General features: G+C 43.3%; 1 protein-coding gene across 1 annotated transcript in view; it reads left to right on the top strand.

Moving 5' to 3' along the window:
* The window catches only part of B3GALT1 (beta-1,3-galactosyltransferase 1), a 326,490-nt gene that overhangs the window by 136,761 nt on the left and 172,669 nt on the right, over window positions 1–17,060 (top strand). The window contains exon 3 of the mRNA XM_035133074.3: window positions 12,112–12,276. The gene's annotated coding sequence lies outside the window, so the exon portion shown is untranslated. The remainder of the gene's footprint in view (window positions 1–12,111; window positions 12,277–17,060) is intronic.

Genomic DNA, 17,060 nt, shown 5'->3' with positions numbered 1-17,060 from the left:
CATCCCTGACCACTGGTCCTGCCAGCTAGGGATGATGGGAGTTGTGGCCCAAGTTTGGGAAACCCTTGGGCTAGAGCCTGGACCCTCACAGGCACCTCCTCCTGGACCAGATGCCTCCCACTGCAGTTTAATGGCTCATGGAGCTCACTAGGAGGGTGGCAATGAAACAGAGGAGGAGTTCCTGTCTTCAGGCCACAGGACTGGCACTTTAAAGCTCTGAAGTTCTCTACAAGAGGGTGAAGCCTAGAAAAGATAGTCCGGAGACAGAGACTTAAAAGGGCGCGGTCTGCTCCCAACTTTTGCCAGAGTAAGTTACTTATTTAGAGTTCTCCATGGTCCAGCAACTTCTGCCTTGCCACTCTGCTGACTCTGTGGGATCCAACATTGGACCAAAACACAACAGGAACATTGGAATGAGGAGGGAATGATAGCTGCCGGTTGTTCATTGTAAATAAAATAAGATGCCACTACAAACAACTGCAAAACTTATTTTTTTAAAAAAAAAAAACTTAAGCAATAGAAGAACAGGAGACCACTGTTCTCTTCCCATCATCATTGAAACCATTTTTTAAAAGTCTGAATCCTATTTCTAAAATCTCCCAATTCAAGGGCTTCAAATAACACACACACAATGCTGGAAATTTGGTTCTGGAAGTTTTCTGTTCACTCCGAGTGTGGGTATTTCACAGCTATAATTATCATCAAATTTTGCCTACGGCAAGATTTGAAGTGAGCTATTGAAGAGTTATAGTCAAGCTAAACATCTGTACGAAATGGGAGGTAAAGTAAAATTATTCTGAAATTTGTGGAATTTTTTTCAGGGGTTTTTGTGTGTCTATAGAAATTTTACCTAGTGCTAAATTTGGCCGGGGGGGGGGGGGGAATTCCCCTGCTCAGGGAAAATGTGGAAGGTTGTTAAAATAATTTTGATAAGTGATGGGGTGAGGAAAAGATCTTATACATCTAACTGATAGCTAATTTGCATGTTTACATGCATCACTAGATATTTCAGCTTTCACTCCAGGAATTATCTCTGAGTGACTACCAGATTAACAGGTAAACTGCCACTACTGAAAAGTATTAAGTTTGACAGAAGCCAGGTGATATGAAAGCTTTGACTGAGGTGTTTGATCTGTGGCAGCTGTTTTATGCTTGGCAGTATGAGATTTCGTTTCAGACATAGCCATATAAAAGGCACTGGTTAAGATTTTTTTTAAACACACACACACACACACACACACACTGGGAAACATTTCTTTCTAAATCCTACCCTAATTCAGCCATTTCTTTTCAGTTGAAGTGAATAGCATGGGCCGATCATCCTTGCACTTCTTGAACTTCACTTACCACCTTCTTTTCTCAAAAAGCCCCTTCCCAGAGAAGCCCAGCAAAAGGTGGGTCATCATAAAGCACCATGCCTAACCACCCGTTTTAGGCAAGGGACATGTCAAGCAACCCTGTAGATTAACCCACACAATCTATACAGCAGGCATCCCCAAACTGCGGGCCTCCAGATGTTTTGGCCTACAACTCCCATGATCCCTAGCTAACAGGACCAGTGGTCAGGGATGATGGGAATTGTAGTCCAAAACATCTGGAGGGCTGAAGTTTGGGGATGCCTGCTATACAGTGTCAATCAAGTGCTACTTGTGTAAACTGACTGCTTAGTGAAATGGCTTGTGATTTTGTCCCCCCAAATCAGCCTTCCCCCTAACTTTGTATCCTGCAGATGGTGACTGGCAATGTTGGCTGGGGCTGGTGGGAGTTGGCGGCCCAAATGTCTAGAACACACCAGGATGGGGAAGACTGCCCTTTGCTTTTATTGTTGTGTTTCTAATAATCCTAAACCGATGGGTTCCATAGTTCTGCCCACAATGTGCTGTGCTTTCCCCTTGTGGTCTGTCAACATCTCAGGCAATGACTGCAAAAAAATTGCTCACCACTTTCAGCCCAGTGTTTCCCACAGCTTCTCTAATTCTGACAAATTGCAGTTATTATATTCCTTCCCCTGTTGCAAAGGGATGTTTGGCTGGCTGCTGATCTTTGCCATGGACTGGAGACAAGGAAGCAAATGTCATCATACTTTTGTGTGTGTGCATTTATATACTGCCATTTCTATATTGTCATATATTTGGCTTTTGCCTTGGATCCTTGCTCCATATTCCTTCCAGCTTTCAGAGGAATTTGAAATGACATTCAGATTTCCTAGTTTTTACACGATCCAGTTCAGAGGGAAAGATTACAGCAGCTGTTTGTGGCCTGCAGTGTTTGTTACACCTTCTACAGCATCACAGAACAAAGTTTCATTAGTGAGGGACACTGTAGAGTGAGGTGAGGACTATTGTTTCTTTTCTCCTTTGGTATAATTTTTATTAAGTTTTTCTGTTTTACATTTTAGAATATTCCTTTAAACAACCTCAAAATATCAGTGACTTCTCTTCTTCTCTTTCCATGGTTCCGTTTTCATGCCATAGATCCCTGCATATTTTACATAAACTAAATCACTTATTGCATTTTTACATCTATCAAAACTTAATTTACACTGTTGAATTTATCTTAAAGCTGCCAATGTTTTCACGTGTACACAATTTTCACCCATATATTCACTAAACATTTTCCAATCTTCTTTAAATGTATATTCTCCTTGTTCTCTTATTCTATAAGTCTGCAAGCTGCACATATTCCATCAGTTTAAGCTTCCATTCTTCTTTCATTGGGACCTCACTCATTTTCCATTTGGGGGCTAACAAAACACGGGCTGCAGTAGTGGCATACATAAATAGCCTTTTTTGACACCTGGGAATTTCCATCTGAATTATCCCCAACAAAAAAGTACTTCTAAACATTTTTTTTTCAGTTCGTTATAAATTACTTCCCAATACTCTTTTACTCTGTTTCAACCCAAGAGCTACATTCCCTTCTAAACAAGGATCCAAGAGCTGCATGTCAGGGGCGTGCAAAACCAGAGATGAACATGGGTGGAACAGCAAATGTAAATGTTTACCTTTGTACAGCAGGCTAGTTTCTAGACACTCACACACCCGTCTCCAACCTCCATTGAACAAGTCAAAAAGCATCATCAGAGTTCAAGGACACACCCCAGCTTGGTAAAAAAACAAAACCAGAGGCAGCAAGGATGTGGCCTGGAGAGAATTGGTATGAGCTAGGGAGCATTCTAAGGGCAAGATAGACACTTGGAGGGCAGCATTTCTCCCTGAGGCCTCAGGTTCCCCACCCTTGCTGTTGATATGGCCTCTGAAATATGGGATGCCTTCTGAGTTCTAGCCCATTCTGTCCTATGGAACTGTGTGATTCTTAAATACAAGCTGTCCCGTAAAATAAAGGCAGCTGGCGACACTAATGTTTCCCCATTTCTGCTGCAATTGCTAATTAGATTCCAGATGTTGTTTTAAAGGTGTTAAACTTCTACAGCCCAACATGGAGTCATCCTTATGATCAGAAACTACACCTCTAGCCCTGTGCTATAATGACACAGGACACAATCTGTTGGCAGGTTCTCCTGAGTAAGCTTTCCCGAAATGAAGGAGAGCACTTGAAGGAGGGTTTTTTACACCTGAAACATATATTGGGTTTCATCAGCTTATTTCAGTGTAGTAATTTCCTCACCCAGATCCTTTGACTCATTTGTGCTGCCTTCATTTTTCCAGGCTTTAGGAAAAAAATACCCAAAGAATGCAAATGAACATTTCTGTGACTTCTCACTGGAAAAAAAAAATCACTAATGCCTTAGCACTGTTGAGCCTTGCAAGTAAAAGTGAGAAAATAAATCCCAAACTCTTAAAAAAAAAACCAACCCTGTCTCCTGCTTTGGTTTAAAGCTGCCTTCTCCAAATTGCTGTTTTCCAGGTGTTTTTAATCCAGAACTCCCATCATCCCAGATCACTGGCTGGGACACTTCGGAGTTGTTGTCCGAAAGATCTGGAGGCCCCAGGTCTGGGAAGGCTAGTCAGCAGGGTCAAATGAGCCTGACTTTTCTCCAATACATTGTTCTATCTCTTTTAGAGGTGATGGAGGCACTTGTTCATTATTTGTTGAATGTTGCTTTGATTCTTTGCAAGACCTTGCTCTGTGATTTCATAATTCAATAACAAGCTGAGCAGTTACCGTCGCAAAGGTCAACCATCCGTTCAATCACTTGCTTGCTGGTGTACTTTCGTTTGTTTTCTGTCTTCGGGGAGCTCCAGGCAGCACATAGGAGGTTGTCCTACTTTGTTCTCACAATAGCCTTCTGAAGTGCATTCTTTCTTTCTCCAAGACCAATCAAGGCGTTTCATGGCTGAAACTTGGGTGTCCACAATCTCTTTTAACCTACTGTACTGTGTAGAAACTGGGATTAACAAAAGACTGGCCTGTGAATTCCAGCTGGTTCTTGCTAACTGGCCCCTCTCTTGATTCGCATGCATCGATCAGACATTTTGCATGGAGCCAGCATGTGTGGAGGCTCTGGATGCTGCACCCAGAGTCTGGAGACTTTTTTGCAGGGCACCAATCCTGCATATGAAGCCTCAAACGCACAATGACTGATCCATGTAGAGAGGATGAAGGAGGGCTGGCATGGTTATCCCAATCACCCTCTCCATGCAGTGAGTGTAGCCACTTTAAGAATATCTGCACAGGGCTTCCATCTCAGGGGAAAAAAATAATGCGTCAAATTACTTCACTCCCATTGTCTTCATTTTTAATTCATAGGTATCTATCTGCCTGTTTCTCCCCCACCCTCTTAATGAACATGCACCACTCAGGGCAACTTGTGACAATCTAAAATCAAAATAAAATCAGAATGCATTGAAATACAAATAATACAACTGTAGCATTACATTTGAAATCCTTTTTAAAAGTAGCAAGAGCCAAGATCGCAGGCGAAAAATAACCTTCACTGTTTATACTCAGCAGTCAAGATTCTGCTGGAATAGAACAGTACTTTTCAACCAGCAAAATAAATAAATAAATAAATCCTGAGAGGTTACTGGAGGTCGGATGAAGTATTTGACCCCACAACCCCCACAAATTAAGAAATTTATCCCAACTTCACAAAAGTCCCCAAGCCATTCCCACTTTTGTGGGAGATGACCACAAAGGCATTGGGGATAGGATTTTGGCACACAGAATTACAGAAATGCACCCTGAATGTCGAATCAAGTTTGCCATGGGCTTGTGTGTGTTTTTTTAAGCACACACATTTATTTAGAATCTGAAGAAGCAACAGTGGCTACTGAACTATGTAATGCAAAAGAATAAATAGTCAATCAGATTCATTTACTCGTTTATGCAAACTTGTTTGTTCTGTGATCACAATATCCCCCCACTTTGAAATGATGATAAATACTGCTTCAAAGGATAGAGAGCACAAAATAAGCTGACGCTGTAGAAAAGGCAAATGAAATAAAAATAAAAATGAGGCATGGGACTAGAGCAGTGGTTCCCAACAGGTGGTCCGGGGACCCCCAGGGGTCCGCGAGCTATGCCAGAGGGGTCCGCAAGATGCTATTAGAATAAAAAATATATTAAATATATTTCGTATGATAACAGATTTTTTGTTTTGGCCGCTTCCTGCATGAGCAGAGTCTAGCGCAAAACTAGAATTAGATAGAGGCAGTAGTTCTGCTGTATGCCATTAGGTGGTGCTTTACAAACACTACTGTTTTGCAAAGAGGCAGTGCGTGCATTCTACTAACGCTCACCTCCCCAAGATGCTTTGCGCGCGTCGGCTTCATTTGTGCGCTACTGCGCAGGTACCCTGTCTTCTCCATTCCCCTCCCTCCTCCCTGGCGCGTGCTGCCTCTTTGCAAAACAGTAGTGTTTGTAAACAAAGCGTTGTTTTTCGCAGAAGCTACAGTTCCATGTGTTTCATGAAAAACAAATATAGGAATCGGCTCGACATGCGGTCGGATTTCAGAGTGAAAGTTTCAAGTTTGGAACCTAATATTTCAGAAATAATGGACTCAAAGGACAGATTTAACTCATCTCATTAAGAACTGAAAATTAAAACTAACTGTATATGTACTGATGGAGTACTCTGTTGTAACTGTAAAAAGCGTATAAATATAAAATATAAAAAGACTCTTAATTTGGCTCTCACTTTTTAATTTTAGGATTAGGAAGTAATGGGGGTCCTTGTCACAATAGCGGCTCGATGAGGGGTCCTCGAGAAAATTTTGTTGGGAACCCCTGGACTAGAGGAAAGAAATACACAAAGAAATGGGGGGGGGAATCCACCATAATTTAAATAGAATAATTGGAATTACCCACAATAGAGTTGAATAGACTTATCTTCAAGACCGTGATTTCTTGAAGACCCATGATGTTTTGCTGTTATTGCATTAAACTTCTTAAAATATGAGTTTATATGCTGAATTTTGAGTTGTTGCCAAAAAAAAAAATGAGGGCAACCATGCATACCCAAGGGCAGCCATGCATACCCAGAGTTCTGTGCAAAACATCACTATTTTACTCTTAAGAATCTCCTTCACGCCACAGAAATTATCAGCTTTCAGATGTGACTCTGCTAATCACCTGTTGGGGGAGAAGGGAGAAGGAATAGGGTACCTTCATGTCATCCTTACCCTCACAGGATGAGTATGACCAAAGCCACCTGCATTGTTCAGGTGTTCAGTTGCATATATTCAGTGCCTGAATAGTGGACCTCCATCACCACCTCTCCCTCTGTTATGGCCAGTATATTCTGGCCAGTATATTGTGTATTGTTTATATTGCATTGATATTTAAGTTTCATTTACACCTATCTTACCCCACCTTGGTATCTTTTAGCTAGGAAGTGTTTTAAGTGTATGCATAAAAAGGTAAAGGTAAAGTGACCCCTGACCATTAGGTCCCGTTGTGACAGACTCTGCGGTTGCGGCGCTCATTTCGCGTTATTGGCTGAGGGAGCCGGCGTACAGCTTCCAGGTCATGTGGCAGCATGACAAAGCCGCTTCTGGTGAACCAGAGCAGCACACGGAAACACCGTTTACCTCTCCGCTGTAGCGGTCCCTATTTATCTACTTGCACTTTGACGTGCTTTCGAACTGCTAGGTTGGCAGGAGCTGGGACCGAGCAACAGGAGCTCACCCTGTCGCAGGGATTCAAACCGCTGACCTTCTGATTGGCAAGCCCTAGGCTCTGTGGTTTAACCCACAGCGCCACCTGCGTCCCCATATGCATACATAAATCTTAATATTGAGTAATCATTCCCTAAATAGTCATCATTTTTGGAACACAAGCGAATAGCAAAGAGAACCTGCAGAAACGATGCTGACACAAAACCCCAAACATACATTAAGTAAAATAGAAACATCGCCACCCCACCCCCACCCACCATGGCCCCCTCCACCTCTTCCCCCCCCTTTTCTTCCTAATGTAACACTGACGTCTCAACAAATGAAACTGACCTGAAGAAAATGTAACTTGAAAAAAGAGACATTGCGCATACTTTTGTAAACCAAGAAATCTTTAATAAAAAATACATTTAAAAAAGCAATAAAAAGGAGAAAAACTTTCAAGAGCTTAGACAACAATGTAGGGTATTTTCTTGTTAGAATACCATCAGACTAATGCCTCTTTCCTATGCACACTTACCTGGAATGGAAGTAAATCCAGCTGAACTTGCTGAATGAGGCTTACTTCTGAGTAGACATGCCTAGGATTGTGCTGAGAAAAGCCGGTATTCACCCAGAAGCTGTAGAAAGAAAATACGGGGTTTTTTTTTAAGTAGACACCTTCAGCGAACACCTGGGAATGAAGAGTTTGATTAAGAGTCACTTCTATAGATTCAGGCAGAGAAGGTCATGCTTTGCTAACACATAGGAGTCATCTGAAGAATATTATTACCGTGATGGATGAGAGGAAGGCCATAGATTTGGTATACTGCTAATTTGACAAGCGTCTGCCATTAGAAATTAATGGTTAAAGCAAGCAAGCAAGGAGGTAGCAGGTATATTAAAATCCCAGTTAGAATATCTTTCCTAATGAGACATACTAAGATCCCCACTTCACCATTATGAGATAATTCAGTTATTTTAGTTATTTTTGGGAGCAGATTTGCAGCCGGGTTTGAAATACAGATTCACTCTGGGTTGCAGCAATGTTAGTTCTACTCAGTGTAGGCTCATTGAAATGGATGAGCACAACTTTCTTTGGTCTATTCATTGAAATGGGTTTCATCTGAGTAGATTTAGTTGGATAGAACCCTCTGTTGCAAGCCAGCACCTTTGAATTCAGTTCCAGCTTAAAATGGAGAATGCCACTTCTGTACCCAGCCCTCTGTGGCAGCTCTTCCCCTTCCCCAGCAAAACAAAGAAACTTGCCTTTCGTCCTCTGACACCAAAAAAGGAAGGGTGTGTTTTGGGTACATAAGCACATCCCTTATGAGAACAGCAGAATGCCGATTGTTGGCTCCCCAACTTTTCGTCTCCGAGAGTGGAAATTTCAATAGCGTATTAGCAGGAACCACCAAAGGCTGTGTTCCAGATATAAAATACAAACTTCAGTAGGCAAAGCAAGGGTTGTTATGTGGCTGTTGGAAAACAGGGAGCTTTCTGACTACAGAACACTGTTCAGTGGCAAGGCACATGCTGTACCCCGGGTTCAAACCATAGCATCCCAAGGTGGGCTGGAAAAGACGCCTGTCTGAAACTCTGGGGACAGTTAGGCTCTTCACATTTCCCTTTGGCCTCCACTGCCATTTTCTCTGGCATTTCTGAATATTGCGCGGGGGGTATACAAAAAATATAGGCGTTATATCTTTATTTACTCCAGTTTTCATATTGCCCTTCCTGCAGCAAGCTTAGAGCAACGTACATCGTCCACTCCCTCTCCCATAATCCCCCCCAACAGTCCTGCCAGAAAAGTTAGGCTGACAAATAGTGATTGGCCCAAGGTCACTCAATGGGCGAGCGGGGGTTTTGAACCTGGATCTTCCTGATTCTTGCCGGACACTCTGACCCAGTGGTACAGATTACAGAACCTCAGACCCAGGGATCCAAACCTAGTCCTCTAAGCCTCTCTGCCTGGCCTTCAGAGAAAAAGGTTCCCTACCTATGCTCTAACCACAACACTACGCTTGTTGCAGTAAGACTTGAGAATCCCAGGACAGTACCAGCTCAGCAAGCCATTGTTGCTCCTGGCTTGATTGCTGTTCACACTTCCTCTTTGTCCTGCTTGTGACAGCTAAATACATCCTACCTGTTTCCCATTTCCCCTCTTTGGCCCCCAAACTCTGAAGAGTTAACTTTGGTATCCGCCATTCTTTGTTTTGCTTTGTTTGTTAAACCTACATATTTTGGGGCATAAATAGGAAAGATTTTTTTCCCCACCTGCTGCGCTTAATTTCAAAACAAGTATTCTCATTACAGGCAAATGACTCGCTCTCTCAGGAAAGGATGTCGAAAAGACACATTCCCTGATATACCTGACCTCATCAAGCATCTCGGTTCTTGCTTCCAGCTGTAAATAGACTCAGTGCGCACCTGCCTGCCATAAACTTTGCACACACATTTCTTCAAGATGTTAAAATCCTGCTGGTCTGGACTAGGCATGCCTCTCCTCCACATCCTTTCCCTCCAACACATTTTCCTCCAGGCTAGATAACCAAAGCAAAAAAAGGAAGCTGGTAGGTTCCATTGTCAAAAGTAAATATACTTTTCTTTCCCAGTTCCTCTGACGTCCTTGGTTTGGTTGAGTGCAAGGTGGTGTGTGCGTGTGTGTGTGCGCGCGCAGAGATGACAGATGGCTTCTGCAAACTAATCACAGATAACATTGTGTGTGTTTTTCGTGTAGTACATGCATTTCCAGGCAAATTACGAGCTGCTTTCATTTAATATTCTCCCTGCAAGAAGCCGGACACTTTAATAGAATGTGGCATGCTCCAAGGAAATGCACAGCAGACCCACACAAATGCAAATTGCATTAAGACATGATTAAACCCGGTACTCTGTCAGAAGCAACATTACAGCTAACAGTGGCTTGCTGATTTGGGAATCTGGGTGTGCGTGGGCTTTGTGGAGCATCCATGGTGGTGCAGGCAATGATGAGCTTTCTTCCTGAGGCACTAATTTTTAAAAAAAGAGGTTTAAGAAATCGAGTCCTGAAGTTCGTATATTGGAGCTCATTTGTTCTGCACATGCCTGGGAGTGATTTGCTTACTACTGCATTCTGCTTGGCAGGCTAAGCTGGCATTTCCCAAGCTATGTGCCAAGGGAGCAAAGTAGCATGCCGCAAGAGGGGATGGCAAGTTCCTTAGTTCCTAAGTTCCTTAGGAATCAACTCGACAGGCATGTGTCCATGTGAGAGAGAAGGCCCCTCTACTGATGTCAGGATGGAGATACCATCTCCATTGGAGTTTTTTTTTTAACAGAGGTTGGGTGGCTGTCAGTGAGGGATTCCTTAGCTGTGATTCCTGCATTGCAGGGATTGGACTGGATGGCCTTTGACACACCTTCCAACTCTACAATTCCTCGATTCTGTCTTAAGGGAGACAATCCCGAAGTGTGGGTAACTCTCCAGAGAGCAGGTCCCCATCCCTTAGCTTTGTCTAACTTGGCAAAGGGGAAGATGATTGGGAAAATTTTGAGAAATGCAGAGCTAAGGCAATTCAAAATGATTATTTATTATTTGTACCCCAGCCACTCTGAGCAGTTTCCAGCATATATAAAAACAAAGTAAAACATTTAAGCCTTAGAAAGCTTCCCTATGCAGGGCTGCCTCCAGATGTTTCCTAAATGTTATATAATTACTCATTATATAGGGACACGGGTGGCGCTGTGGTCTAAACCACTGAGCCTAGGGCTTGCCAATCGGAAGGTCGGCGGTTCGAATCCCCACGATGGGGTGAGCTCCTGTTGCTCGGTCCCAGCTCCTGCCAACCTACCGTAGCAGTTCGAAAGCATGTCAAAGTGCAAGTAGATAAATAGGTAACACTCTGGCATGAAGGTAAGCGGCTTGTCATGCTGGCCACATGACCCAGAATAACTGTCTGCGGACAAATGTTGGCTCCCTCGGCCAGTGAAGCAATATGAGTGCCGCAACCCCAGAGTCGTTCACAACTGGACTTAACTGTTTTCCCCCTTTCTTTTATGCCCCGCCCCTCTGCACCCATAGACTTATAAAGGTCCTGTTTGCACACACACAAAACCAACCCTGGACTTAACTGTCAGGGGTCCTTTACCTTTACCTTTACTCATTATATACCATCTGATGGGCATTCAACAGGGTGTGTGCCACAACCAAGAAGGCCCTCTGCCTGGTTCCCTGTAGCTTCACTTCTCTCGATGAAGGAACCACCAAAAGGCCCTCAGTGCTGGATCCCAGTGTCCAGGCTGAACGAAGGGGGTGGGGAGAGATGCTCCTTCAGTACTGCTTGCCACAGAGCAAAAGCCATTCATTACTCTCTTCTGTTTAGACATTGATAGAAATCCTATAGAACTTGCCCCACTGCAGAATTCCCTACCCCATTTCCATTCCCCTTAACTCATGAGTGGCCATAGCTGCCAAGTTCTCCCTTTTTTAAAAGGGAAATTCCATTATGCTGAATAGGCTTCCTCGCAAGAAAAGGGAAAACTTGGCAGCTATGTGAGTGGCTAACATGGCATCATCCAGATGTTATTGCACTCCAACTCCCATCAGCTTCAGCCAACATGGACAATGGTCAGGGAGAATGAGAATTGTAGTCCAGCAATATCTTGAGGAGTAAGCTACCCCTGCCCTAAATCTTCCAGAAGGATGCCTGCTAGCCTCAAAAGCCCAACACACAGGCATGTTCAGTAAGGGAAAACTGCAAGCTTCTTCCCCATTGCAGCTTCAACACACTGTGAGCTGTGGCTGACCATTATGTTTAGTTGGCACCAATAAACAGCATCTTGTCTTCTCAGCCCCTCCTCCCATTCCACCAAAAGATAATCAACTGACCAGCCCATCAGTTAAAAGCAACCCCCTCACAGGCAGGCTCCACTGGATATTATTTTCTCCTTCATTCATGCTGGGGTTATTTTAATGTCTGCTCTTTAAACAGAAGTCATGCTTTTCTGATATAAATTCTAATTCTCTTGTTTGTTGGGTTTTTGTTTTGTTTTTTTCGTTTTAAAAAACCCCATACAGGTTCAGCATCAGGCAGCCCTATTCTCTTTGATGTCAAGTGGGATGGACACAGTCAAGTATGGCAGAGAATGAAGAACTATTGACAAGATGGGTGTGGCGATGCCATGGCAAGAATGTCATATTTTTAAACGGAAGCAGACAAAACAGGACGTCTTGAGAAGTTAGGTGAGTAAATCAGAAAGCTGCATTGGAAAATGTATTTGTGCAGAAACAGTGTGACATTTCTCTGATGTTGCAAAACAACAACAACAACAACCCACACCCCATCCTCAAGAGATTAATATGTTATGTGTCTCCTATCTATCTATCATCTATCTATTGCTATTCAGGTCTTCTCCTCTCTGTATTTCCCCATGCACCTCCATATTCCCATTGGCACTGCCCCTCATGCATCAGAAAGGACTCTCTTTAAAGGCAAACCTAGTGTATGTACGCAAGCTCCTTCTGTGCTGTAGAATCCTAATCTTGCAGGATTCCAAATTATGGGGGAAGCCTTCATGTGCCAAGCCCAAAACATGGATGGTGAGAACAAGGCCTGAGGCCAACAGTTAACAAGAGACAGGTGTGCTAAAGAGGTTGTGTGTGTTAAATGTGCTTAGACTTATTTGTGGCTGGGGAATTTGAAGGAAAAGAGAGAGAGAGAGAGAGAGAGAGATGGTACCATGCAGATGTTGTGAGAAGGGTTTGCGGTATGAGTGACAGAAAAGAGGACTAAATCAGGTTGTTATGCAACACAATCCTAAACGACAACATAAGAAAAACCTACTGGCTTAGGCCAATGGGCCATCTACTCCAGAATTTTATTCTCACAGTGAACAGCCAGATACATAAGGAAAGCGCACAAGGGGACTTGAGCACAATGGCACTCTCTCCCCTTCTGATTCCCAGCAACTGGCCTTCAGAGGCATCTTCAGAGGCAGAACAGAGCCATTGTGGCTGGGAGCCATTGATAGCTTCCCATTGGTGGCAATCACTACCTCTTCTGAGAGTAAATTCCATGATTTAGCTATGTGAAGAAGTACTTTCTTTGGTCTGTCCTGAATCTGTCTGGGTTTCCCCAGCCATTCTGGGCGGCTTCCAGCACATTAGAAACATAATAGAACATCAAACATTAAAAACGTCCCAATATAGGTCTGCCTTCAGATGTCTTCTAAAGGCTGTGTAGTTCTTTATCTCTTTTTATTCGCTGGGAGGATGTTCCACAGGGAGGGTGTCACTGCTTAGAAGACCCTCTGCCTGGTTCCCTGTAACTTCGCTTCTCGCAGTGAGGGAGAAGAAGGCCCTCGGAGCTGGACCTCAGTATCTGGACAGAATGTTGAGAAATGCTCCTTCGGGTATACAAGGCCGAGACCATTTAGGGCTTTAAAGGTCAGCACCGACACTTTGAATTGTGCTCAGAAACATACCGGGAGCCTGTGTAGATCCTTGAGGCCAGTATTATATGGTCCCGGCGGCTACCCCTAGTCACCAGTCTAGCTGCCACGTTAGCTGTAAATGTCACTGACAAAAATGGAAATTATTCTATTGTTGGTGTCCATAGGTTTACTCACCTCGAGAGGAGGTTGACTGAGGGTTGGTTCAGTTGGAGGAGAGTAGGTTATGGACTGAGCCATAATGGAAAAGAACAGTAGAAAGTACAGAGATATGGTTCACCCAGTTCTTTGTCTTCTACTGGGAATTCAGGAGCAGGTTTTATATGCCAGCTATGGCTGCGTTGCGAGAGGCAGTACTCCTCAGCTACAAGCTGCATGGAGTTGCAGCTGATCCCATTTGCCATATGGCATGATATTATTTATTATTTCCTCTGGGAATGTGCTAAGGATTAAAAGAGAAGTGAACATTTCAAGGTGAATAGAAGGATAATCAGAAGTTAACCTAGTCCTTGATAACACCAGTGTGATGTCTAATTGAGATACGACAGAGGCGAGGAGTGAAATACCACGGAGAGCTTGGTGGACGATTTTCAAGGCCCTAGTGCTGAACAGACAATGTAATCCCATTAGGAACATCTGAACAGGAAGAAATCTCCCAACTATTTTATTTAAAAGCCCCTCAGACAAATCAAAAGTAATCAAAGCTGAGAAATCCCAAGCTTTTCGACAATTGCAACGCAACTATGCATCAGATTTTCTAGGGTAATCTCCAAAAAATGTTAATCCAATAATCTCCAAAAGAGATTCTCCATATGCGTAGCTGTAGCAAATATGTCCACAGGCTGAGTGGTATTAACATTAACAAAAAATTCATTTACTGAAAGGGATTAAAGAAAAAGATTCTTAAATTATTTCAAAATTGGGACAAGTGAGAAGGATTTAGCAAGGAGGAAGAGTGGAAAAACCCACAGTTTCTTTTTTAAAACAAAGTGTCAAGTTAATCCACTGTGAAAATAATGCAAATCTAATTAAAAAATGCAAGTAGCTTTTAATAAATGAAACAGTTGCCTGAAGGATAGCTGCTAGCTAAAGATCCTAGTGTGTATTTGTTTTGGTTTTGACTGTGCATTATCCTGGTGTTTAAAAAAGGCAAATAGTTTGCCCACATCCATTCTTGGTTCACTTTCAGACTGTGCCTTTAAACAGTGTGTTCCGTCTTCAGGCAGCTTCATTCTGTCTCATTATCCCACTTGCAACCTTCTGCAGCAGTGACAGAACCTAAGCACTCACTGTGCCACTGTGTCACAGAGCTCAAGGGACAGCGAGCTTCTTTGCCTGCATATAACCACAGAAAGGAGTATAGCAAGCTGCCATATACCAAATCAGACCACTGGTCCACCAAATTCAGTACAGTATTGTCAACACGGACTCGCAGCAGCTCCTTGGGATTCCAGACTGGGGTCTTTCCCAGTTGTGTCTGGACATTCCGGGAGTTGAACTTGAGGATTTTTGCATGCAAAGCATGTGCTCTGCCCATGAGCTATGGCCTTCCAATGTGGTGTCGTTGTTATTTTATTTGAAACCCCGTGGCCTTCCTTCCATCTAAGTCCTCCATACCTGGAAATGAATGTAGGACCTTGTGCATGTAAGGCAGAGCTTTCCAAACTTTAGGTTGGCGACTCACTTTTTGGACATGCATCATTTTGCGACACACTAATTCAATTTTGCATCATTTTGTGACACAGTAATTCAGTTTTACTAGCAAACCAGAGGTTAAACTAGCCCCTTTCCAGCCCCAGGAGGAGCGCGGGGAGCGTTCACGCGACACACCTACACACTGCAGCCGACACACTAACGTATCGCGACACACAGTTTGGAAAGCTCTGATGTACGGCATGTGCATAATTACTTTTCTGCACATCCTTAAGGGTGGTCATAGTACCATCATACAGAACCGAAGACAGAACCTACCTGGTCAGCGCTATTTCACTTTTTGCCTGTGTATTCCCCTGGTGTAAAAACAAAAAAACAAAACAAAAGGGCAAATGCTTTATCCATATGCACTAATTGATATCAGGATATGTCAGGGTATTTTGACATTGATTTCCAGATGCAGCAAATGCCAACAGTTAAAACATAAAGGGTCACACACTTTAAGTAACAGCTTGAAGTTAATTGGTGTCCAAAATGTGTTTTAGAAGCCAGTGGCAAGCTGACGTTGCTCACCTGCCTTCCGAACACTGAATATCGCTGCTGGCTCCCGAGAGGCAGAGGCGTGAAACTCAAGATTTAACAAAGAGCCCCCGGCAAAGTAAAGATTCTCCTTTGTTGTCGCTGCTGTGTTTTTCATATGCGCCATAGGTTTTGTAGTCTTAAGGCTGTATTTTACCTATTTAGTCAAGTTTCTGTGTTTTGCATTAAAATAATCCTGTTGCAATGTAATAAACTGGCGGGCTATGGCAAAAAGAGAAATTGCCCTCACTGCCAAATTGAATTTTGTGGGTTTGGACTTTCAATACTGCAGTGCATTCCAAAGGCATCTCATGGCATGAAAGATTTAAGTGTGTTCTTTTAGCAAGGAAGAAAGTTGCTGTGTATTCAGTGGAAAACTTTGGCTATGAACCATCAGATGATGCGCATCCATGGCCAGCTATGGAAAAGGACACCATGTGCCCCGTGTTCTCAAAGCATGTAACCTACGAGGGACACTTTGTGTGGAGCTAAGCATGGCAGTTTTCTTTACAATACTATTGGTTTATTTAGAAAGGCTAAATTCTCCAGGGGTTATCTTTTATTGCTACAGATTCCAGAGGAGTAACCCTGTTGGCCTTTTGCCACAAAAACAGCAGTGAGTCATGTGTCATCCTTAAAATTTATTTTGCTGTAAGCTTTCATGGGCTAGAGCTCACCTTATCAGTTCCTGAATTGGTCACTTAAGCAGCATGGGCCCTGCAGTCCAATTTTGGACCCGAATCAGGTGTTTTGGAGCTGCCCCAGACTGACCCACAGTGATCTCTGGCTGACCTGACCCAATTCAGGCACATTGCACAGTGTTTAATTAGGGTTTAAACTCCTAATTAAATGTCGTCGGAAGGTGGGGGTGAATGGAGGTTGCTTGTATATCCGCCCCCCCCTCTCCTCGACGCCAGTCCACCAATCCTTTTGACAGCCCTGGTAGGTAGGTGATCTGGGGCTGCCTCTACCTGTTCTGGACTAATCCTGGGTTGAGCTAAATCACTTCATTTATGGTTGCCATACTGTATTTCAAAGAGTAAAAACCAGGAGACCCCAAAAGTTGTTGAACTTTTTTAGGAAGACCCCCAAAATAAGAGCTTTTTTGGGTAAACCCCAAAATTATTGAGCGTGGGGTTTTTTTTGTTTTGTTTTTTACAGAAACACCAAAAAACCCACGATTTTTCAATTGACTTGCTTAAGATCCAGGGCAAAGCGCTGCCTTTCAGAAATCTCCCACCCATCCTGGACATCGATTCCGCCTTTGAAATGGGAAAATCCGGACATATGGCAGCCCTACTTTATTAAGTTCCAAATCTGGGATGTATCGAAATCTGATGCAAA

This window comes from Zootoca vivipara, chromosome 1, assembly GCF_965207765.1.
Source record: "Zootoca vivipara chromosome 1, rZooViv2.hap1.1, whole genome shotgun sequence".
In the NCBI taxonomy this organism is placed as follows: Eukaryota; Metazoa; Chordata; class Lepidosauria; order Squamata; family Lacertidae; genus Zootoca; species Zootoca vivipara.
The sequence above is the reverse complement of the archived record's forward strand: the minus strand, read 5'-3'. Positions and strand labels throughout refer to the sequence as shown.